The sequence below is a fragment of the Ciconia boyciana genome, chromosome 2 (genome assembly GCF_034638445.1).
Source record: "Ciconia boyciana chromosome 2, ASM3463844v1, whole genome shotgun sequence".
Taxonomy (NCBI): Eukaryota; Metazoa; Chordata; class Aves; order Ciconiiformes; family Ciconiidae; genus Ciconia; species Ciconia boyciana.
The window spans coordinates 111756876-111780857 of NC_132935.1; the positions used below are offsets into that span (position 1 = coordinate 111756876).

At 38.7% G+C, this 23982-nt stretch overlaps 1 long non-coding RNA gene across 3 annotated transcripts in view; it reads right to left on the minus strand.

Moving 5' to 3' along the window:
- LOC140648105 (uncharacterized) overlaps nucleotides 1-23982 on the minus strand; it is a 287285-nt gene that overhangs the window by 245116 nt on the left and 18187 nt on the right. Inside the window, exons 3-4 of one of the 3 annotated variants that reach the window (XR_012041113.1) lie at nucleotides 20044-20117; nucleotides 17679-17843 (exon numbers count right to left, since the gene is read on the minus strand). The exons of 1 other annotated variant lie outside the window; for it this stretch is intronic. This is a non-coding gene — a long non-coding RNA (uncharacterized lncRNA). The remainder of the gene's footprint in view (nucleotides 1-17678; nucleotides 17844-20043; nucleotides 20118-23982) is intronic. One more of the 3 variants, XR_012041112.1, reaches the window with a different exon arrangement.

The window sequence follows — 23982 nt, forward strand, 5'->3', positions numbered from 1 at the left end:
GATGAACGATAATCTTTTTTAACCCAGTGGTTTGTAAATGGAGGAGAGTGGCTTTAGCCAGTCACCTACAATGAAACACAGGCAGTTTTTGTTTGCTGAAGGACACGTGAACCCACAGTCTCCAGGACAGCTATCTGGATAAACTAATGATTACATGGGGCTTTCAATCTCCCTTATTCATTCTTCTGCACATTGTAGAAATATGTAAATATGCATAAGTACCAAACCAGACACAATAACTCATGTGATGCCACTTCCTGGGTAAAGTGCCCCAACCACCAACATAAGCGGACTTTTTTTTTGTATCTCAAGTTATTTGAATAATTTACAGACATGGAAAGAAAATGCTTCATTCTACAAACAGCACGTTTTTGTTAACACTAGCTGAACATCTTATTTTTCTGACTCAGTGAGACAAATACCCCCCACACACCCAAATTAAAGCCTTTGAAACAGTTTATCAACTATTTTGATTAAATAGTTGATCAAGTAAGGTATGGCAATCAAATTATTTACAGAATCTTATTGATCCATCCCCCCATGTCTGAATATGTAATAATGGAAAAAGCAGTTAAAAAATAAAAAGTAAAAAGCTTAGTATTGAAACCTAGTTCATTTCTTCAATCAAAGCTAAACTGAAAAGTTTAAAGATTGTTTTGGTAGTATTGGCTCTTACTTTATACTTTGTATTGCCTTAGCCCTTGAAAGTCATCCCATCTGGACACCTCACATAAAGATCTGCTGGTAGTATGAGACAAGGTTTGCAATGGGATTTCTCAGTTGACATCTTTTTGTGAAAGGAGCATGAAGCAGATAAATAGAGAAAGAGTGGCCAGCCTGAAATCTTTTGATCCAGCACCGTTTACCTAAACTCACACATATAAAATCACTCGTAACTGCCATGTCAGAGCTGAGCCAGGGAAAACTGAAAGCTAAAAACATTGTAAGCAAGGGCAGTTGTACTTACTAAAACCACTCCAGAGTGTGTGCTATGCTGGAAGGCATGAGATAGATTTTTTTTTTTAATTTTTTTTTTTTTTTACACATTTATATTGGAGCCTGTAGCATTAGGGTCAAGGCAGATGTGCAACCCAACCCTTGGCTAAGATTATATTCACTGCACACACACTGAACAGAAACAAGCGTGCAGTTGCCTGTAAACCTCTAGTTCTGTGTCTTAGTGAATTTGTTTTACCTCAGTTCAGCACAGCTTGTACATTTATTTGGTATGTTTTGTTCATTATTTACTTTCCTCATGACCATCTAGACAAACTCAGATATTGTTTCCATAGCTACCATCTGTACATTACTTAAACTCTCCCCTGACCCAGGCATAAATTCCTACAAAGGCTTCTTTTCAACAGCTTTGCACTGTCAAGAGCGGCAAATTTTCATTAGATCGTCTAAATTCAGAAAACCTGACTTTCAACATACATTCATGGAGTTTTACAGGCCAGATCTTACAGCTTACATAAAATGATGTGACTTCAGTGGAGCTAATGGAGCAGCAAAAAACATAAGAAATAAAATCTTGTGCAGGCTAATCAAGCTTTGCATACCACAAGGACCTCTGAATATGAACCATTACATATCAGAAGCCAGAAAAAAGACAGTGTAACTGGGAATAATGGATTGTCAGGCAATGCATGGAGTATCATAGACTTTACTACTTAAAAGCAAAAAGCAGGTCCTATGTTAAATTATGTGGTGTACCAGAAGAATCATCACCTGAAACAAACAGGTACAAAAAGGCCACATCTCCAAACATTTCAAGGTGAGAAGCACAGGAAGACAATCTTTGTTTGGAAACAGGGTAGCATTTGTGACACCTAAACTGTTTCATTGCACCTCAGGCAGCAATCCAAAGCTACTAAACTATGACCACAAACCACATATGGTTACAACACATCTAGGAGATTGTGTCATAACAAGAGTCTGTTTTTGAATAAAGTACATGGGGTATCGAAAGGGACATAAGTGTCCTTTGTATTTTGTAAGTATATGTCCTTCAATGGCTTACCAGTTATATCTAGAGGTATCACACAAGAATGTAGCAATGCAGGGCACGTCATACAATCAAGACTCATTTTACCTAATGCCAGAAACAAACTCCAAACAATAATGCATTCTTTCAACAAAATTTTTCATTCATATAATTCTTACATAAATCTCCAAATAACGTGTCCTAAAGAAAAATGTTTTAACCTCCTCATTTTCAAACTTAACATTTTTTTATTAAAAAAATAAAAAATAAAAAAAGAAATTAAACACAGGAAAAGAAATTGCCTCCAAAGCAGACCTCTGCTAATGCAAGTTGATTATATAATCCAATTCAGAAAGTCATCAGACTTTACCTCTGAATTGGGTTTGGCCTGAGTCTTGCTGCTGACATTAAACGTCAATTCCAGAACGTTATTAGAAGAATATTCTTACCACCAGAGGAGCATTTTACAGCCTAAATTTAGTCAGTTAATATCCTTTTTTATGGGTCAGCAGTGTCCTTTAGCTTAAGCACCCCTTCCCTGACCCTAGCATTCATCTCTGCTATGCATTTATACAGATCTATTACACATTTCCCTCTGGCCTTCAGTTGATAAGGCTAAACAACAAGCTCTCTAGTTTCTCTCCTAAGGCTGCTTTTTGATCCCCATAACCATCCTAATCAAAACAATTGAGTTTTTGACTACAACAATCCAACAATATCATAAATTAAGACCAAGCTATTAATAAACAGAAGCTTAAGTGTAGGCTCCTGAAACTCCATTTGGGCAGCCAGGAGGTCCGAAACTGAAAAATACATAAATAGATCCCAAATTCAATAGAACTATGCTGAATTTTAAAAGGAAACAGGCGTAATATTGCATCCCCATTTTACACCATCTTTACCATAAAAAAATAAAACCCATAATTATATCTTGATCTTTTATTATTATATTTCCTTTAATATTGAAAGCATCTTTATTTTTCATAGATGGGATGTTATAATTTACAGACTTTCTACAAACTACGAAAGAGACAGGAAATGAGGGGTGTAATTCCTATAGTTTATGAACTTCCTGCTGCCATGTTTCCAGTGTCTGAATTAGGCTGTTGTAGCAAGGGGGGGGAGCGGGGAATAAAAGAAGGAGGGGGGAAAAAAAAAAAAAAAAAGTCAATCCGTGGTATCTTCCTTTGAAGTCTGTTGCTTTGGCTCTGCACTGAAGCTGTTGTTCACACCATACCTGAACTCCCGCTATTTTTATGTGACCTTCTTGCACACATCAAGCCTCACACAGAAAAGAATATCATGGGAACCCTTTGCTAGAGTCAGGCCTAACCAGCATTAGGAATGCAGGCCAGTGAAGTCCTGAGGTACAGAGTAGTGCAGCTCAAGAGAAAACATGGGGAAAACAGATTATTATGAGGGGTCATCTCTTAGAACCAGTTAGATTTGGATTTTCTCAAAATAACAGATATGTACTGTAGCATGGAAATCTTTCCAAACAGAAACCAGAAATACATAACTCCACCCTCTTCTGCTTATGAAGGAAGAGGATGCATGACAGCTCTGTGCTGCCTGGCAGGGTATAAACTTGATATGGTGGGAAAGGACAATGTGATATTGTACAGAAGACAAAGTAGCCAGTACTCTGCTGAATACCCTGGAAACAATGCAATTGAGACCATTTCAAGAAAGACATTACTTGCTGACTAATTTGCTCCTTTGGTTTACCCTGCAAGCAACCTTCCAGGAGTCCTTTCTGAGTCACCATACTCTTCTCGCTGCAGCTCATGGACGGGTCGAGCTGAAGGAGGAACCTAACACAGAGCCATATCTGTTGTGCTGCTCTTGAGTGTTGACTGACTTTCTGTGGCCAGTTTAATACCTTCATTGATTATTCTTTGAGACCTTGCACTTACAAGAAACAGCATGGAAAAAAGAGCTCAAAGAGGAAAGAAAGGTGAAAGGGGGAAAATGGAAGGGCAAGGAAACTTTTTAACAACAGTGAGATTAGCAAAAAAGAGGTGGTGTCAGCCAGGAGTTGAAACTAAAACCAAACAGAAGTAGAGCAGTTTTTGAGGGCTTTATTATATACTTTGCTAAAAATAGGAATTTTATTATTAGACAAGTTTTATTGTGATTGCAGTAAATTTATTATTGTGGATTTTTTAATTTCAGAAAAGCTTTTTTTTTTAATGAACTCATCTGTTTTCATTTTGAAGTAACATCTTTGTTCAGAAAATTGCCACTATTCAATTAAAAAGATTTTAAATGTTTGAGAAAACAAAACATTTTGCTTCTTTCCTCCCACCCCCTCCCCCCAGTTTAGCAAGAAAAATACACCCAAGTTAATTTGAATCAAAAAACTTCTCTAGTTTGGCTAAAGAACTGAAAACAAATCAGTACTGCATCAAATACAAGGTAAAAATTAAAAAGAGGTCCTACTAGTGATAAGACGAGCAGGCTTACTTTCTTCTTACTGTACTCTGTAAGTGTCCAGGGGAAAAAACAATTTAAATGCTACACTTTCACTACATCTTGTATTCTAAGGCACCAAAATTTTTTCTGTCTAGAAGCCTCTAGAAGCAACCACTTTCATGGCTGAATACTCCCTTGTAACACACACACACCCTTTTTTCTTTCTTTCTCTTTTAGGGCAAGAAAAGCAAGGGAGCAGGCAAAACTGTCTGCATACACATTTATATTTCTCTTCCATCTCTAACTTTTTTTCCACTGTAGTTGCTCTGCAAGGAGGGCACCACCTCACACTGTCTTCTAGCTGCCTGAAAGCTAAAGTGTTACTTGTATTTTTGTCACCACGAATTATCCCATCAAGTATTACATAATTGATCAAGTACTGAAAAATCATAACTGCACCTTTGCCCTTGTCCCACTTGTTTTGTGTCATTCACTGATCATAAACTTCTCAAAGGGTGGGCACAATTTTGCTTTGCAACCCAGAGAATAAAAAGGAATGGGAAGCAAGTTGAACAGTCAACACATTTTATAATATTATATTCTCTTACTACTTTTCTGCTTAACGAGTAATTTTGTCCATGTGCACACCTACATGCTTGAGTTGTGAAATTCAGCAGAAGACTTATATTGACTGTACTTCTCCATCATCTTTATAAGGTACACCTGCCAACTGCCAGTTAATAATTTCTTATCATCATGTCCACCTACTTAATTTATAAAATACAGAGTTATTTAGTACTTGCATAAAGCAAGTGTAGGAGACCTTAGCTTTGAAGTCTGACACACGTGAAAACATCCTTGCTTCTCTCTCCTCTTTTTCTAAGCTTGAAGCTGAATTCAGATCTGAATTTAGCTGTTACTTGCTGTTAGGAACAAAGTTCCACACCCCACACCCCCCTTGCCACTTTGTGATAGAAAATTATCCTTTTGAATGCTTGATATAAACTGCTTGCATTATTAAAACAACAAAGAGATAGGAAATGTATCCATGACCATGTGAACTTCTGGGGATTTATCTTTTATGTATGTGTACGTATGAATATACATACATATATACGTATAGGATATAACCCTAGAACAAGGCTATAGTAGATATTCTGATAACGATACACCTTGTCTTAGCCCAAAGGACATACTGACCTCTTTCTACATCCTACAAAGGTCCCAGTTCACGCCTTGGCAATAGTAAGTGGCAAGTCAGGTATGGAGACAGAAGATCCCTTGGGTTTACTCTCTGAGTTGAAAAGAGAATACAAGATCTCTTCAGGTGATCCTCATATTCTCTGGAGCTCTATTTAATGACTGATTTTTACCACAGTTGTGAAAAACACAGGAGGAACTTGATGGCTTTTGGCTAAATGTGGTTGATAGTTCTTGTAGGTCTTCTTGCTGTAACACGAAAAGCAAACTACTCTGGAAATGCTACAGAGGCAGGGGTTCCCCCTCACTCCCTTCAAACAAGGAAATACCATACATAAAAGCTTGATTTTGGCTAGATAATACATATTAATCCCCTAGCTTATGAGCAGTGATCTCACTACAAAACACAACAATAATTCATCTCAGTGAATTATCTCTCAACATGCAGCCAAAACTGCACATGTTCTCACTAAATGTTCTTGAACAAGAAAAAAATATTGAAAATGTAAAATTATTGTGGCCTGTTATAAATTAAGAAAAAATATATCTATGATACATCTGATTTTTTTTTTCCCTGTCCTCCTTCCTGAGTGATTTTTTAAACAGCTTTCCTTGTCACAGCTGAACTGGAAGGTCAAATTTTGGTTCTTTTCTGAGCATTTACCCAGCCTTATATCAAACTGAAAAATTATGGGTTTGAGTGCTGCTGGATTGAGAGAAACACTGCTGAAACGTTTAACAGAAGTAAAGCTCTTTTCTGGAATCCAGTAACTTTTCTGTTAAGACCAGAAAGAAGAATGAAATCCTCACTCCATTAAAAGAGAGAGAGCTTTGCAATTGAATTCTCACTGAATTCAAAGGGGCCTGAAGAGCATCCTGAAAGTCTTATATCTAAGTATAAATAACTACCCTTTGTTGTACCTTCTCTTGACCAGCTCCTTTAATACCACAGCAAGAAACATAGCAGAGAAAACCAAACTAAATTCCAGAAAGCAAAATTCTGTTACATTATTTAGCCCTTTAAATTGCAAACAAGCCCATTAAAGAAAAGATCCACTGAAGCAGAAAAGGGATGAGAAAGATCCAAATAATTAGTGTTTATTTTTTGTATTGCATTAACACCTAGAGGTGTCAATCTTCATTAGAATCTCTGTGCAAGTTTTGCATTGTCACACTGCAAGAAAAGATTATGTCCCATAAGAGGCCAGTAAAACCAAAATATTTAAAAAAAAAATGAAAAGAAAATAGAAGAAAGCTGGGAATAAGACAATGTTATCTCTGCTGTCAAAATGGAGATCTTGGGCTCCAAGTGATGCACTGATTTGCGCAGTTACCCACTTTTAGAGTGGCGGAGATAAAAACAAAACCAAATTTTAATGGGCAATGCATTCAAATACAAATAGTCAATCCTAAAATTACTTTCTCAATGCTTCCCTCTTTAAAACAGCTCACGCAAATAAATGTATATTTTACATGATGTTGATACCACCAAACACACACATGAGAGTATAACAACATTCATTACAACAGTTTCACATTTTTGTTTGTTTATTTTTTTACATTCTGTATTACCTACACTCCTTAGTTTGAAACAACAACAACAACAAGTTTGCTTTGCCTCTATCATTCCTGTAGCTACTAAATTACCATTAAGGGATAAAAATTCTTATTTGTGATTATGTGCAAGAATGAGAAACTGGATATTTAGGTATTATCTGTGCTTAACGGAGAAGAATTCCTAATAAACATTCAGCATAGCAATGAATTGATAACTCTGTGCCCTTCAAATGCAAAGGGCTTAGCCAGACTTGGCAGAAACAAGAGTATATTGCCACCACCCATAACAAGAGCTAGCCAGGTTAAGCCGAGTGGTGCACAGCGAGCTCTGCACAGCTGGGCAGTTACATAGACAATAATGTATCCAGCAGAGTCTTATGGAAAACTAGATCTCTTCCCGTGAGCTTGTCTGCTGGCCTGGGCTGACAGTCAGCAAACATTGATACTCTCAAAATAGATATTCAGAATGAGTCTGTGTATGATGGCATACATACCAATATTCATTTGAGTACACCAAAGCTTTTTTAGCTTACTGGATATATTTCTTTTTGAGACTTCTATTTTTCCTTTTCAACTGCTACTCCTAACATGAGTTGCTGCCACTAACAGCAGAATTCAACCACCTATTTCTTCTTCACAGTCGAACTTCAATATCAATATCTTACAACAGTTTTAAAAATTTTTCTGCTAGTTTATCATAGAATAGCAACAGGTTAGCAACTTTGCAAGAATCTCCCAACATAGGAAGTTCAGTTAAATTTGTTATATTGGAATTATTTTTCAGCAACAGCATTGCTTATGAACTATGAGCCCTTACAACAACAAATGATGCTTAAATTCAGCCAGTATTTCTCCATTTTGCTAGAGAAACCCTTCCAAAATGAAGCATCTGCTCAGAAGCAGTAACAAGAAATTGCATCATAGGAAATAATTACAAGTAAGTACAAACTAGAATCATTCAGGTACATGTACAAAGAAAAGAAATGCAACAAAGTAAATTGATTTAGTAGATGTTAATTAATTATAACTTTAAAAAACTAATTATTCTTCAAATCCATCAATGAAAACCCTTTGAGCTAATCTTATTTTATCATCTCTTTGATCAGACTCAAGTCTCTGAGAAGTTAATATCTGTAGGAGCTGGATTCATGACTTGGGGCAAAGGTTATTCATTTCAAAAACAATTAGCTTCCTACCTAAGTATGTCCTCTGCCACAAACAGGAAACAGTTCTGCAGAAAATAATAATTAGACCTCACAACACCTCTCTGAGATGAACATTCCCAACTCTGATTTTCAGACAGAAATTGGTCAGACTCTTCAGGGTAACACCAAATGCTCATTGATGTTCAGAGCATAGACCCCATATACTCTATCTACAAAACTGCCCTTTCACTGCCTGAAACATTTCTATAGTGTACCAAGTTGCTTAGAATTTAGTTTAATGTTCACATTTGAGTTAGTACAAGGATTTTCTTGTCATAGTACTCAGTTCAGGAGAAACGTGTGCAGAGTTTTATTGCCTGTGAAATACTGCACAAGTCATTTACTCTGTTTGTGCCTTATCCCGTCTTACATCCAAAGCTCACTGAAATGGGGGAGAATGGCTTTTAACCTGAAAACTCTCAGTGATCCATGAGCAGGCTAGTCCCACAAACACATGTATTAGTGCAACTTGAGGAGTCAGAGCACTTCCTGGAAGAGGGAGAAATGAGCCACGAGAAGCGTGAACTTCTCAAGCACCACTTACTCCAACATCTCTTTAACTGTGTTTAGACTAACTTTCTACGTTCAGAGTCTACTTTATCCCAGTAGTTCTGTGTGTATGTGTGCATGTGCACACAGAAAAAATTCAACTCACTGTGTGCTATAGCTAAGTTTCCATCCAATAATAGAAAGTTCAGCTACTGGCAATGCCTTAGCCTCTCTAATAATTTATATTGCATAAACATTAGAACTTGAAGCCAATTCAAACTCTCATTACAATTAGAAACACATTTCCACTTGTCATCAATTTTTTCTGTTTGTCTACATCAGATACGAATGGGTTATCTATTATATCTATTATGAAGGCATCAATGAAAGCTTACGTTACAAAGGAACAGTTACTACTTTAGATTAAATGCTAAATTAATTTTGTTTCACCACATACTGAAATTCCCATCACTCCCCTCAGAAAAGAAATAGCAGGTGAACTTAAAAAAAAAATTGTAACTATTTAAGAGAACTGTGAAGCAAATTACCATGTCCTACTAATGGTTATAAGGCATTGGAGCCAACTACACCAAAGTGGATGGAAAATTCTGTCATATATTAAGTTGTGTAGCACTTCCTGACTGTGATAAATCATAAAGCATTCTATCCTGTAGAATTAATTGCTGCTGTTAAGAATGCTATAAAATACTTTTAAAAGATAAAATATATGATCTTAACCTTAGTGGTCTGCCACATCGATGCGCGCGCTAAGCTTTGTATCTAGGAAAACAACATTCCCTAGAGAAAGGAAATGGCACTCAAGATTGGACATTTGAAATGTTTGGAGTGCTCTTTTTAAGAATGCAAAGTCTAGCCCAAATTTTCCAACCCAGACTAAACTGAGAGTCCTAAAATATAAGCACAGAGAAGCATGGACTGTACAAGCTCCTCTTCAAGCAGGCCAGACAAGCCAGTGTAAATGGTTCTCTCTGGGTTAGCTAATGTCCTCTGACTCTCAGCTTATAAACCTCCTAAACCAAGAGGACTACATGGCTTTTGGACTGACTTTTGGCTTTTGCTTTGCTTGTTCATATAGACATGACTCTATCCCTACCTCAGTTGTACACAAGCACTCTTGCTTTCAAAGAAAGATCTGAAGACAACTAGGTAGCCAGTATCCCACAAGGTTTCACTGTGGTTTAAACACTGATCTCTCTCTTCTCTCCTCTGAATGGAGGAGAAAGAGGAATTGTATAAATTCCTGGAGACAGATGCTGAGACGCATGACATGGAAAAGCCACCCCCGGCCCCACTTTCCCTCTCCCGCAAAGATGCCCACACAGAAGAGACCAAGAATAGGTTCTGCAAGGAGAGACTGATTTGCATGAGTTTTTCTGTGAAGTTGTACTGAAGCCTGCAAGATTCTTTATGGACCCAGGAGCAGACACTTTTTTTTTTTTTTTCTTTTTTTAAATTGCTGTGGCTTACAGAGTATATGCAGAGTATACTGCATATACTTGCAGAGTATATGCAGTTTATACTCTGCCATGGCTTACAGAGTATAAAGGGACAGCCTTTGTAGAACTACTATTGTCAGGCAAAGGAAAAAAAGATGTCCAAGAGAAGATTTATCAGGTTAGACCAAAGGTCTGACTAACCCAGTGTCCTTCTTCTAACAGTGTCCTGAAATTGAGGTAAAGATAGGACTATTTTTTCTCTGCTCTGTGTATCACTTTATTTCTGTCCACACTGAATTTAATCAGCCATTTTATTGACCAGTCATTCAGTCTTGTCAGATCCTTCTGCAATTCTTCAGTCAGCTTTGCCCTGTATACCTCAATTAATGTAGTACCATCAGCAGACTATCACCTCCCTGCTCACCCCCTTTTCAGGTCAGTTAATTTTTCCCTACCAATCTGTCCATGCAAGGCAAACTTCATGAAAAACACCAAGAGGTGCAAACTACCCAACTCACCCTCCACTGTTGACCTGCCTTTTCAGAAACCTAACCTTTCTGCCAGACACTGATTAGCAAGCAGCAGGGCTGTGGCAATAGCAACAGAGTTTTGAAAGGTTCAAAATAAAACACTCAAGCCATTATCCAGCAGTCTGGCAATCAAATTATATTGCTAAGGTACTCAATGAGCCATACTTCCCCACTTATAAGCAGTAAGTCAAACAAATGGGTTTAAATAAAGAGAAATGTACTGGAAGAGGAGAAAAACATTTTGGAAAAGGATTAGGAAAACCTAAACAATCCCATAGGCAATACTATCTTTTCCCCAGAACATGCCAGCAATAGCCTCTGTACTAAAACTGCTGAAATAGCTCCTTGTCCAGCTGCAGCACTCGCCATTTCATATCCAAGACTGCAATGAATGGGCAGATTCATCTGATACCCCTTAACAGCACATCCTCTTTTCCCAGGTGCTATGCCCTCTCACAGATTTACAGAAAGAGTCCTTTGCTCCTGAAGCTCTTTAGGGGTAATCCCTTAGACTAGCCCCCCCCCGAGGGCCAAGCCCTCCACTGCTGTGGGTTTACACTGTGCTTTCTGTCAGGCCCTCCCAAGAGTCACTCTGTTAAGTGCACTCTCCATCAGCACCCACTAGCCAGGCTGCCCATTAACCTGCTGCCAGTAGCAGTGCTGGTCCCTGGTCATTCCTACTCGTTGGATTCATTAATTGCTCCACCTCGTTGCCACCTGCTTCTCCCGCTGACTGTGCTTCTTGGCCCTCTCAGTCCATGAGTTTGCAGACTGCAAGTTTACACTTCCCCACCCACAGTGTTGTCAGCCCTTTCTGAGAGAATATAATGACATACAGCTTCCGTACACCAACTTGCCAACAACAGAGATTTCCTAAAGACAGCCTTTCTCTTCCAGAAATCTCTCTCAACTACATTTCTTTGCCAAAGGATCCTTCGCTTCAGGCTGTAGGCCATAATGAATAGCTTGACTGACTCTGGTCCATTAGGGACAGGTGGGCTGCCCACAGGTTTTGCCAGAAGAGCGCAACTATATTTATGACAATTAGAAGTTAACTGACTTAATAGAAACACCCCAAAAAGAACATGTGTATGAAGAAAGTTTGTTTAGACCCGGTCAGCTTTCCTTGCCTCTCCAGCAGAGGCTGACAGAGGACTCCTACTACTAGACACACAAGGTTATGTGGGACTATAGAAGCCCACCAGCCCAAAGCATATGAAGCTCTTAGGGAGACCTCAGGAAGCGCGCTCCTATTCTTAGGCTTCATGCTTGTAGTCATAGAAAGGTTTTTCCAGCATGGAAAAGACACTCATAGCTAACAACAAATTCCTACATAAGCTCCCTTTTAATTTATTTGTTAGAGGAAATAATTATCTCAAAGGGTCCAATAATTTTGGATAATAATAATAATGAAATGTATAGCATTCCCCTTTATCAGAAACTATAGAAAATCCTCTTTTGACAAATATGAGGATGTAGTAATCCAGTAGTTCCATTCAGGATTGTTTGGTTATAGAAAGCACCAGCCTAGGACTAAAGAAAGAAATCAGCAAAGCTGGCAGGAATGACAAAACACCGTTCTAAAAATAGTGCTGTTGCCTTCTCTTCAGTCCTTATTTGTGTCACATGCAGACACATGTTCTGCTGTCCAGAATGACCTGGCCAAAAAAAAAAAAAAAAAGGGGGAAAAAAAAAGTACCCCATCATGGAGACAGGCCCATGAATGCATACTTATGGAAGGAGAGAAGTAGCAAAAAGCACTGACTATAGCTATAAACACAACTGATATGGCTTTTGTGCTACAATCCTTTTTAGCCTGCATGTACACCTTGTCGTGGCATGCATCTTTTTCAGTTACAGGCCTAGGTATAGAAGTCTGTGCTTTCACTAACCCTAATTAGTCTACTGTAGCACCCACTAACCTGGGTATCATTGTGAAGGACTCCAAGAAAAAAAAAATCAGCATTAAAATTCAGTAACCACTAAGTGGAGAAGACAGGCCAGTGACAGGTGATCAGACCAATTCAAATTCCATTTATAAGCTGATTATGCAGTTCTAATACATAGCTGTGAAAATTAACAACATATTCTACTATCCTAAGCCATCTCTCTCTCCTCTGCTCCAGCAGATAATTTGGTGTGGAAGCTTTATGTGAATGCACAGCGGTTGGATATTCTCAGAAGAGGGCCCTGACCTGCAGCGTCCACTCCAGCTGGGAATCAGGCTGACACAGCTTTAAATCATGACACAACTTGCATGTCCTCAGGCAGGCCCTCTCCCTCCTAATAGACAAATGATTCCCTCCAGCTAGGTTGTCCCAAAAGCCCAATGGGGATTTTATCCTTCTTAGGAAAACAGCTGTCACATGAGAAAGGAAGGAAATATTTATCCTTTTTAATTAAGAAAGATAACTATTTCCATTATGTTATGTGGACCTCCCACATAACATAGTGCTGGGTGCACTGCTAATACTCTTGGTTAGATAATAGCCAAAAACCAGCAGCAATGTATACTAAAAGATCAAAACATAAGAATAAACTGTCTTCTTTTGCAACGTTAGCCTTTGAATATGTGAAAGGGAACAAATCTTAGCAATTAATGACTCAGTATTTAAAATTAAGGAAAAGAAATGGAATCCTTGCCCAATTTGTTGGCAAACAGTGAAGACTGTAAGTGAATACCATTTGCTACTGTTTACCGCAATAGGTGGAGTTAGTGTGTTGTCTGAATTTTTCCTTTTTTCAGCTTACTTCTGTCAAATCTTTATAATGTTATTTATAAAAGTAGCATTTTATGGTTTAATTCTTTCTCAAGTTAGTCATTTGAACAAAGGTTGGAGATTACTGCAGTTTGTTGGATGGTTCCAATTAAAGGACATACTATGGAGGTTTCAAAATTACACAGGCAAATGTCAATTGGAAAATTCTTCTTTTTTCCCCGCTGAAATTTAGAATTTAATATTATTTCAAGATCTGGAAAACCTCTTTTCTGGTCTTCCATTAAAAAAAAAAAAAAAAAGTAGACAAAAGGCAATGAATGGAATCAGAACTGAGGAGGGTAAAGAAAAAGAGTGTTGTATTTGCCAGGATCACTAGAAGTCTGTTTTAAAGCTAAGTTGCAACAGGAAGGGAGCTTTGATTTCAAACAGTGCTTTAAAGTGAAGAATCCCTTCCAAATGCTATTACCAAGCAGATCCTATTGTGATGGTAATGACATGTTGCGTGGGAAGTAGTGGTTTTACTTGGACGCAAAGGGAAAGAGCATTGCCATGATTGATGTACCATATGAGGGTCAAACCACATAATCACTAACTCTCACACTGCCCAGTGCAGTGGGATTGGATTACTTAAGAATCTAAGATTTCTGAAGGGTTTTTTAATTATTATTATTATTATTATCATTATGATTATTATTTAGTTATAATGGTGAAAATATTTCACAAATAAAATACATTGTCTCTTAAGAGGATGTCACTAATATTTGATTTACTTTTCACTGGTGTGCCACAAGTTCCACTAAATTCTCTTTGCAGCTACCATATTGCAGTAGTGCTTTGGCTGAATAAGACCACCCACAAGCTATTTGATAGCTCAGAAAGTTCTCGAAACATTGCGTAAAGAGAAAGTGCAAAGCAACTAATGATGAAACTCACATTTATCAGCCCTTAATACTCACATTTCAATGTTCATATGTTGAGGGTTAACCACAGGTTTAAGCTCACGTATAAAAAGGATAACATCTTCTTGGAGAAGTACTTTGCAGAAGTAGCATGAAAAAAAACAGAAAACATTTTTTCTGGTTTTTTTTTTTTTTATTGCCTTAGATAAAGATTATAAATGCATTCATGCCCTTGTTAATGCATGTTTTATAACTAGCTTCTGCACTAATGAATTCAGAAGGAGAACTAGTGATGATTTCAATGAATGCAGGATCAAATCCTTAGCTCTGCTTCAAACAGTCTGCTTCTACTTGGCAAAACATCCAGTTCCATATACAAAGTCAATGACAATTTAATACATGCTTAAAACACTTTTCTGAATGGATAGATATAGAATTGTGTTCAGATCGTTAAACTGTAGAACCGGGAGCCTTGTGCACAACACTTTGCCCCCAGGGAGGTCTGCCACGTATCACATATACCTTTCACTTTCTCCTTAGCTGAAGGAACCTCCAAGACTAACAGCCACTGCTATTTAAGTCTGCACCAGTTTTCAACTTCAAACAAACAGCATCAAGAAGCAGTTCAAACTCCTTCACCAAAATACACAAAACCCAGGAAAGTACAAATACTTTTAAAAAGACAGAAAACCTTCCACTTATTTTCATTTGTTAAGCGGATGATAAAAATTTGCATGGGTATGACTGTAATTTTGAGTTTAATGATGCAAACCCACCTGATTTTTGATCATCCACCATTTTGCATGAATTTGACAGGCTGAAAAAACAATTTAATGGCTTAGATGTGTTCCTACTGGTTTGTTTCACTTCTCTCATGCCACTTCCTATTTAAAATGAAACATGCTGTAATAATCAATGGCAACCTTATTACAGTTAACATGTTCAGTGTTATTTTTTCCTAATGTAATTCCATTCACGTTTGGTAGAAAATTTCTCCCACTGCTAGATCATATAGTGCTTAAAATCCATTCAATTTTTACAGCTGTTGGTGTTTTTCCACAATCAACACATGAGATGGATATATTTTTATATATATATATATGCCAATCTCAGGAAGAGATCCTCTTTGCCCTGAAACAACCCATGTAGATCCTTAAAAGAAAACAAACCGGATTTTGAATCCTGTATATGAAACTAATTGCCCTTTACATTTCACTTCATAAGACTCAAATGGCAACAACTTCTGTAGTTTGCCAGCATCATTGATTGAATGAATCCAGACCAAATCCATGCCAGACTCTTTGCTACACAGCACAAAATCAGGCGCTGTCCCTCCTCAAATAATAATACCACACAAGGGTATTTTTTCAGTGGGAATAATGGTTCATTGGTCTCCAACACTTGGTTCCCTGCCATTGTGGAATTGAATTAAATCAGTCCCAGGTCACAAATAATTGAGTTAGACAGTGTCGGCTCTTGTAGGTTGTTAAAGGACAGTAGGCCAAAGGAGAAAACTTCGGCTCTACTTGCTCACCGCAGTCTTCACTCATGGGAAGCCTAGATTTGGCCAAGCCTGGGCAAGATGGTTCAGAGCAACTGAAATTTGGTGCTGTCTTGGAAGAGGTCTGAATTCAGCACTTCCAGCCTCTCTGTTATTAACCATTACTAACAGAGCTTTCCAGAACAGTTGCTACTCTATGGAGTAGGAAGTTGTTTTTTCAGTACCTATCCCAGAAAATAAGTTACAGTTCATTTCATCAGTAGCCTACGGCTTTGAATGTACTGTAGAAAGTACTTAGAATCCAGCTTCATGTACATTGTCAAGCTGAAATAAAATTTTCACCCACATTTTCAGAGTACTGGAAGGTCTCACGCTAATAAAGCCCTGTTCTTTCTCTGAAAATTAATTGTCTGGGTCATTTAATTTAGATCAATGAAAATTTTCTTTCTGAATCAGACAGAATTTTTGTGTGTGTCTTAAACCACTAAAGCCAAGAAATCCAGATTTAATACTGAACTGATTTTCTTAATCATAACCTTATGCTGTTGATAATATTGTAGAGATTTCCAGTAAAAAGAGACATTACATCCCAGCTCTGCTATGAATGATGAACTCTGAAGGAACAGATGTTAGATTCAGGTAAGCCCCTAAATGTTTGGATGAGAATAGGAATATTATTCAGATTAACTAAATCTTTTGTGTCTAAAATGAAGACAGTAGTCAGAGTTTTCTCCAAAATTTCTGAAATGGTACTCTTTATTCTAAAGTTAGGAATCTGAGCTAATCTTCACTTTTAGATCTAAAATTTGAATCCTGTCATTGCGAGTAGTTACTAGAAAGTGAAGGAGTAAGGTTAGCAGGAGTCCTAGTACCTTTGCTTAGTGTATTTTCTAACAGAACAAACTATGTAAGTATCTCTATATATGAGCAAGTACTTATGAAGATTCTTCTCAGATTTCTGCTATTTCTGTCCTTCTGTTAAAGTGCCAGGAAAACAGACCACATAAAATGACTTTCATTACTTCTGGTTCAGAAGAGACTTGGAAAAAAATGAAAAGAAAAAAGATTTTATTCTAATTTGTGACCAAGGTCCAGACAGCCTTATGACAATTAAAAAGTTATAGAAGGGTGATTCAGAGAAGAAAGGGGTAGTATTTCTAAATGAACATGAGCGGTCAAGCCAATCAAAGCTGGGGTGGGGGGAGGGAGATCCAAGATCCCCAACTTTAAGGTATCAATTGTATTTCATTTGACATTGGGATTGCCAAAACCTGTATAAGGGATTAGTTACACCACTGATCTACTGCTCATTTCCTCCTTGCCCTTTCTTCTCCTTTCCTTCATCCAGCAAATACAGGTCAGCCCACACAACTGGTTAATTCATGGTCAGGAAACTATTTCCAGGCACATGGAGGACAAGAAGGCAATTGGGAGTAGTCAGCATGGATTCACAAAGGGGAAGTCATGCTTGACCAACCTGATAACCTTCCACAATGAATTGACTAGCTTGGTAGATGAGAGGAGAGCGGTAGATATTGTCCACCCTGACTTCAGGAGAGCTTTTTATACTGTGTCCCATAAGATCCTCATATGGAAGCTGATGAAGTATAGGCCAGATAAGCAGACAGTAAGCTGGACTGAAAACTGGCTGAACCTCCAGTCCCAGAGGGTGGTGATCAGTGGTATGATGTCTAGCTGGAAGTCAGTAACTAGTAGCGTACCTCAGAAGAAGACAGAGCGAGGCTTTTTTCAGTGGTGTCCAATTACAGGAGAAGAGGCAATGTGCACAAACGGTAACAGGAGAGACTGTCTGAACATCAGGAACCACTTTTTCACTGTGACGGTGACTGGGTCCAGGTTGCCCAGGGAGGTGGTGGAGTATCCATCTGTAGAGACATTCGAAACCTGACTGGACACAGTCCTGGGCAGCTTGCTCTGTGACCCTGCTTGAGCAAGAGTGTTGAACCAGACAACCTCCAGAGGGCCCTTTCAATCTACATCATTCTATGGCTCTGAACATATACATCAAGAGGTGGCCTCCTACTGGTAAAGCTGACTCTGGGAGGCTTCTGCCCCAGACGGTAACCTCTAGAAGGTTTTTCATTTCACATGTTTCACAGCTAGGTGGCTACTTGGAATAGCAATGTTAGCTTTCTATTAAAATAAAACAAAAAATCTTGAAGGCTACCTGAGACAGGGCTTACCTGAATCTTGTATTTGGGCAGGGAATAATGTAAAGTGTCTCTGAAACAACAGGTTAGTCTGAATAATACCTGATCTGAATCTAAATTGCTGCTGGGTATTCTACTGCAGGCCCTAAAACATGTGAAAACTGGAAGTTGGCCAAAGTAGCTTAGGACCAACTTATCTCAAAAAGGCTGAGGAAGTGGGAATTATCATCAAATCTACCTACAAACACTGCTTGGTAAGAAAAGAATACCATCATAGCTGTAAAGTTGACATGTCAGAAAATATACCAAGCAAAGATATTTTAATAACCCTACTCTTTCACTTTCCTATAACTATCATCTTTGATAGGATTCAGATGTACAGATCTGGGAGAAACACTTGGGTCGGCAAATATTATTTCTTTCAATAAATTCAGGAAAAATTGAACAAGAAGATTTGCTTTTCTCTATCTTTTACAGCATAATCTTTATTTCCTTGCTCAGCAAGAATAGAATAACCAAGTCCAAGCGGATTTGGGAAAGTGAGAGGCATTCATTTCAGCCGTTGCCATCTGAGTAGTTCATATAAACACACCAGTGAATGTAACAAAAGACATTTTTTAATTCTTCACCCACTTGTTTTGAAATTCAGCATCTCATTTCCCAAAGAGTAATATTTAACATTATCTTGGTCTAACAGAGCAAGGTATTTACATAGTGCAAGTTATGAATTTGGCTATTTTGCCAGCTGTTTCGACGCTCTCCAGAACAATTCAAATTATATCCTGCAATAGCTTTGTCCCAGTGTCACAACAATACCTGCACGAGATATGACTTGTTTCTGCCAAGGTAGATACAGATACACTACCACAATGGCATTTTCTGCCTTACTCCCCATTTACTTTTCCCCATATATGCAAATTCTACATTAAAAAAACTCTCAAAACAAAACAAAAACCAAAAAAACCCACCCCACCACACCCCACCCCACATTTGCACTGGGTGCTGTGTTACAGAGACAAACCTAGATGGTCTAGTTTTTTCTACTTGTACCTAAAGCATCTGAAACAGTAGCTCAAACTGACCCTCGAACGTCAAAACTGGACATCACATTGTCCCGGGCAAAGCAAACACTATGCACAGTAAAACATTTAAAAAACAAACAAACAAACCAAAACACACATCCCCCCCAACTTCTTCTTAAGCCTTTAAAACAGTTGCGAATGCTAATGGCAACAGTGTAAGAAGAGGAAGACGTGAATCCTTGAGCTCTATGAGATTCCTTCTTTCCAACTTCTGTTATATGGTATGGGTTTGCAGAGAAGAAAGTGTAACATGCATAAGAAAACATCAGTAAGATGACAAGGCAGGGAAGACTCCTTGTACTTGTAATTGCCATGGGCCTCCTAATGGAAGCAAGAGATCATTGAGCTATGCATAAAAGGAATGTGAAATAAGAAATAAGGAAGAGTTTTCATTATAGTTCAAGAGAAACCAACAATTTCTTTCCATTATAATTCAAAAGAAACCAACAATCACAAATCCTTAGTCAGGTCATTTCCATAAGCTAAAGCAAGCAAAAAACATGTAATACATAGAGTTATTCATCACAGTCTGAGTGAGAAAGCAGGAGACTTGAACTGTAAGTGAAACCTTCCAATACAACTTGGGGTTCTGAAGAGAGAAACAAAGTGAGAGAGCTTCTCTACTCCCTGCATGAAGCAAGCAAGGATTGTGAACAAGTATTTCTCATGCAGTTTACCAGGAAATTACTTTCCATTAAAAAGTGAAGAAATAAATACATACTACCTAAATTTAGGAGAAAGAACAGAGACAGCAGGAATGTCATTTCAGTTCTGTACTGTGACATCAATCCATCAGCATAAAGCTCAGGAAACAAAACTCATCTTTCACTCACCAGAAGACACCAGGCAGTTCAGCAGAGAGGACAGAGGGGAATGTGCACAGGCTCCCATTGCCACAGATGGGACTCTGAGAACACATAAGAAGGAAAGAACACGAAAAAAAAAAAAAAGTTACTTTAAAAACTGGGCAACATAGAAGAAATAAATGAGTGATCCAGGAGTTGTGTAGAGAAAGCCAGATTGGGTAAAAAGATAGGAATGTAAGATGAAGGGTTACTGCAGAGCAATGAGGGTGTTCATGCATCCCAGAAAGTTTGGATTACTGGGGTTGCCTCCAGCTGAGTTGGGGAACTGACTGAATGTGTTCATGCTCTGCCAACCCCCTGCACCTCACTGACAGAATGGGCTATTTTTCTTTTCCTCTAGAAATGCAGGAATTAAATTATGGCTCCTTCCAATCTGAATAGTGCTATCTTACGGCTCCACAAAGCTGTCACATGGGCAAAAGACAATGGGTAGAACAATACCACGGAAGTTTCAGGAGAAAGAATACAATCAGACAGGGTTGAAAACAAAACCAACGAGTATAACTTTCTTTTTTGGAACTGGTTACTGTTAAGGCACAGTGAATACCTCACGCTGTCAGGGTACAGAAGACCACTAGGTATCAATTGAGTTCAGCTGGCGACAACCTCCCTCTACTCCCTACAATAACCATGAGAGTAAAAGGCAGGGTCTTATCCGTGTATTGAATATGGACAGCAGGGTTCTCCCTTCGGCTACCGTCCCATCTGTACCAGCAAGTCTGAGTCTGTGAAAGCAGGGGAAGAGGCACTACCTCTTTAACAAAGCAGAAACAGCAACGTATCTTCAATGGGAACAAATTGCCATGAAATGTACGTCATCAGCTCTGATGGTGGTTGATAAGGACAGCCATGGCTGGATAACATCAGGGGAACAAGAATAAGCTCCTTGCCTCAGACCGCAGTTGAATAGAAATGAAGGCAGCAAGAAATCAGGGACAGCTGCTCTGAAATTTTCCTTTCTGTGAGAAATAAATGTACAATTTCACAAACAATTGAATGTTTACACCTATCTGTCTGATTTCCCTCTGGTAACTTTGTGGGAAAAGAATGTAAACTTCCCTGATCCTGCAGGCCATCTTGGGTGAACCTCATCCTTCTTAGCAATGAGGCAAATCCCAGAAAAGCAGGAGAAATCCCAGAACATCTGTCTTTGGGCAGGCCAGATAAGCGAGAAGTGCATATCTGTACATAGGTACTGAATTCTGTTCCTGAAACAGAAAGTCTATTTCTATTATCTCCAAGCCTTCAAAGACCAAAAATAACTTACTTTTGACACCATCTCATTAGAAAAACTAGAAAATGAAGGAAGACATTTTCTCAAGAGAGGTCAGCTGAAAATAAAGGCTTTCTCACTCCTCAGTGTTGAGACATGACATGTAGGATATGGAATGACAATAATCAAAATACTTATCTGATTTATGAAAACAATAACCAAGTATTAAAAAAAACATAGCATATTTTTGCTTCTAGAATCACATTATGTTGTCCTGCTCTTTAAAGAGCACGCCTCACAACAAGAAAGTGACCAAGCTGACAGCATAAACTTGCTGAGACACTCTCATAAAAAGAAGGCTGAAGGAGCTGACAATACTCATCTTTTTTCAGGGGCAGGATGTAAGCCACAGTGTGGATGGGGGCACACCCACAGTGAGAGGTTGTTACACAGTGCTAGTGGAGGTAGAGCAAACCACGCTATCAAACAGCAGCTAGGATGACACAACTTGCCAATGACCTAGTAGGCAGGGGGTTGCAGAGGAAACAGTTCTGAGTTTCCGCCGGGTAAATCCATGCTTGTCTTTCATATCAAGGTCAAGAAAACTCAAGTCTTCAAACTATCATGGATCTACATAGCTAACCTAAATGAAAACTGAAAAGGAAGTGAGTAACTATTTTTAACCTTAGTTTCATAGAGAAACACCCTGAGGCCTTACTCATCATGATAGTGCTGGTTGCAATGTTGTAATTAAAATGAAGTTCCTTTTTTTGTGTTTAAAAGAAGGATCCTATTTTTTTTGTCTGAAAGTTAGAGAATACACAATTCATTTTGTGATCAAAGAATTCAGTAAAAATGTGTGTCTCAGAAATCCGGTGACTTACGTCAGTCTTCCTTATCCCGTGTCATTTAACAACAAAATAATGCAGACATTTGACACCTTCCAACATAAAATCACTTGATGAGAGGCTTAATGGTAGTATCAGTGACATGATCTGGGGCATAAGAAAGTTGACACTATGACATATACATTTGATTTACTCCTTTCATTTGGGTATTAAACAAACTATAGCCTTCCTCCTCCTCCTTTTTCAGAAGAAGAAGAAAAAAGACCCCACAAAATCTCACCTGTAATAATCAAACATGGCGTTTTCTCCAGCTACAAAAATTCTTTTAAGAACTTAATTTGAGCTTCTGTTCAAAAGGTTAGTTTCTCTTGGGCTTTTCTGGTTTTCTCATAAGTATTCTTTTATCTGTCTTACTGTGTTACATACATGGAAAGTAAGAAATATCTTGCTTATCTAATTCTAAGGATACCTTTATCCTTATTATTGTTCTAGAGCACTCTTCCAAATAGTGACATAAATAATAAAAAACTTCTTGGGAGCTGCTGAGTTTCTCAAGAGCAGTCTGCTTATTTCCCTACAGACTGGTTTTTCTAAGCTCTTTTCATCAGGAAGGTGCTTCCAGGCCACTGCAAGGACTGAGAGACTTCACCTTACACAATCCACAACTTAACTTCACAGAGAGCCACCAAGGCCTGATTTTCACCTCTTTTACCCTTGCTCCAGTCATCAGCATAACTACTTTGAAGCCAGCGGATCCTGGGCTAGGATAAAAACTGTTAAGAAAGAAAAAAAAGAACAAGCATGCAGACCCATGCAGAGAAGGGAAGGAAGCAGCAGGGACTTAGTTACAATTTGCTTGTGATGGGAGTCAGCACCTGCCTAGCTATTGCCAGACAGCTCTAAATTACACCCTGATTTCAAATGGGTGAAGCGGTGCTTGGCCATTCCCTGCCCTTTGCCCTCTACCATAGACCCCCATACACCCCCTGTGATGAGGGATAGGAAAGGGAGGCAGGAGGTGCAGTGCTGGGAGACAACACGTTTGTGCCAGCAGGGAGTTTTTCTATGATGGGGCTGGCTGTTTGCAGCTGCTTTCCAGCCCCTTTCTTCCTCTGGCTACAGCAAAAGGCCCAGATCTGTAGTAGGACTTTAGCCTAATGGGTACAAGTGATTTCTAAGCAGAATACATCTAAGTGATTTCTGAATGATCACCACTATATGTTCTTCAGATCAAGAGCAATCTGCTCCTATACCCCCCTGCCTGATCCAGAGGGACTATCCCCAGCCTCTGAGAGAACAGCTTCTTTTGGCTTCCGTGAGCTTTCAATCAAGCTCCATCATGGGAGGGTTGATGAAAGGGGGAAATCATTTAATCCGTTTGTAGGTTGCACTTTGATGCTTATGGCCCTAAAATGTGTTTTTCATTTTACTGATGTGTTTATAGTTCTTAAATGCCGATACCTATAAAGTCTTTAGTCAGTTAATAACCCAAGTAAAGAAACAAACAAACACACACCCCTACCAGCAGCGCCTTACAGTAGCCTGAACAGGTTGTAGAGGATACAACAGAAAGCAAAACAAATGGCCTTTGGAACCTCACCTGCAAAGTCATTTTCACTTGTTTCAAGGAGAGGGGGGTAGTAGAAAAAGGAAATGTTGTGGAAGGAAACAAGAAAGGCTGGGTTCAGCCAGTGCCTCCGTTAGCCCGCCTTGGCATCTTCTGGGTGTTCCACAGAGACCTGGTGACCGGCCTGAATTAGCCTCCCTGTGGCCCCCAGGTTAGCCCTCACACTTCTGGTGTTTTCCTGTGTGGCCCTGTGAACGACGATTATTCTGCTTTGGCAC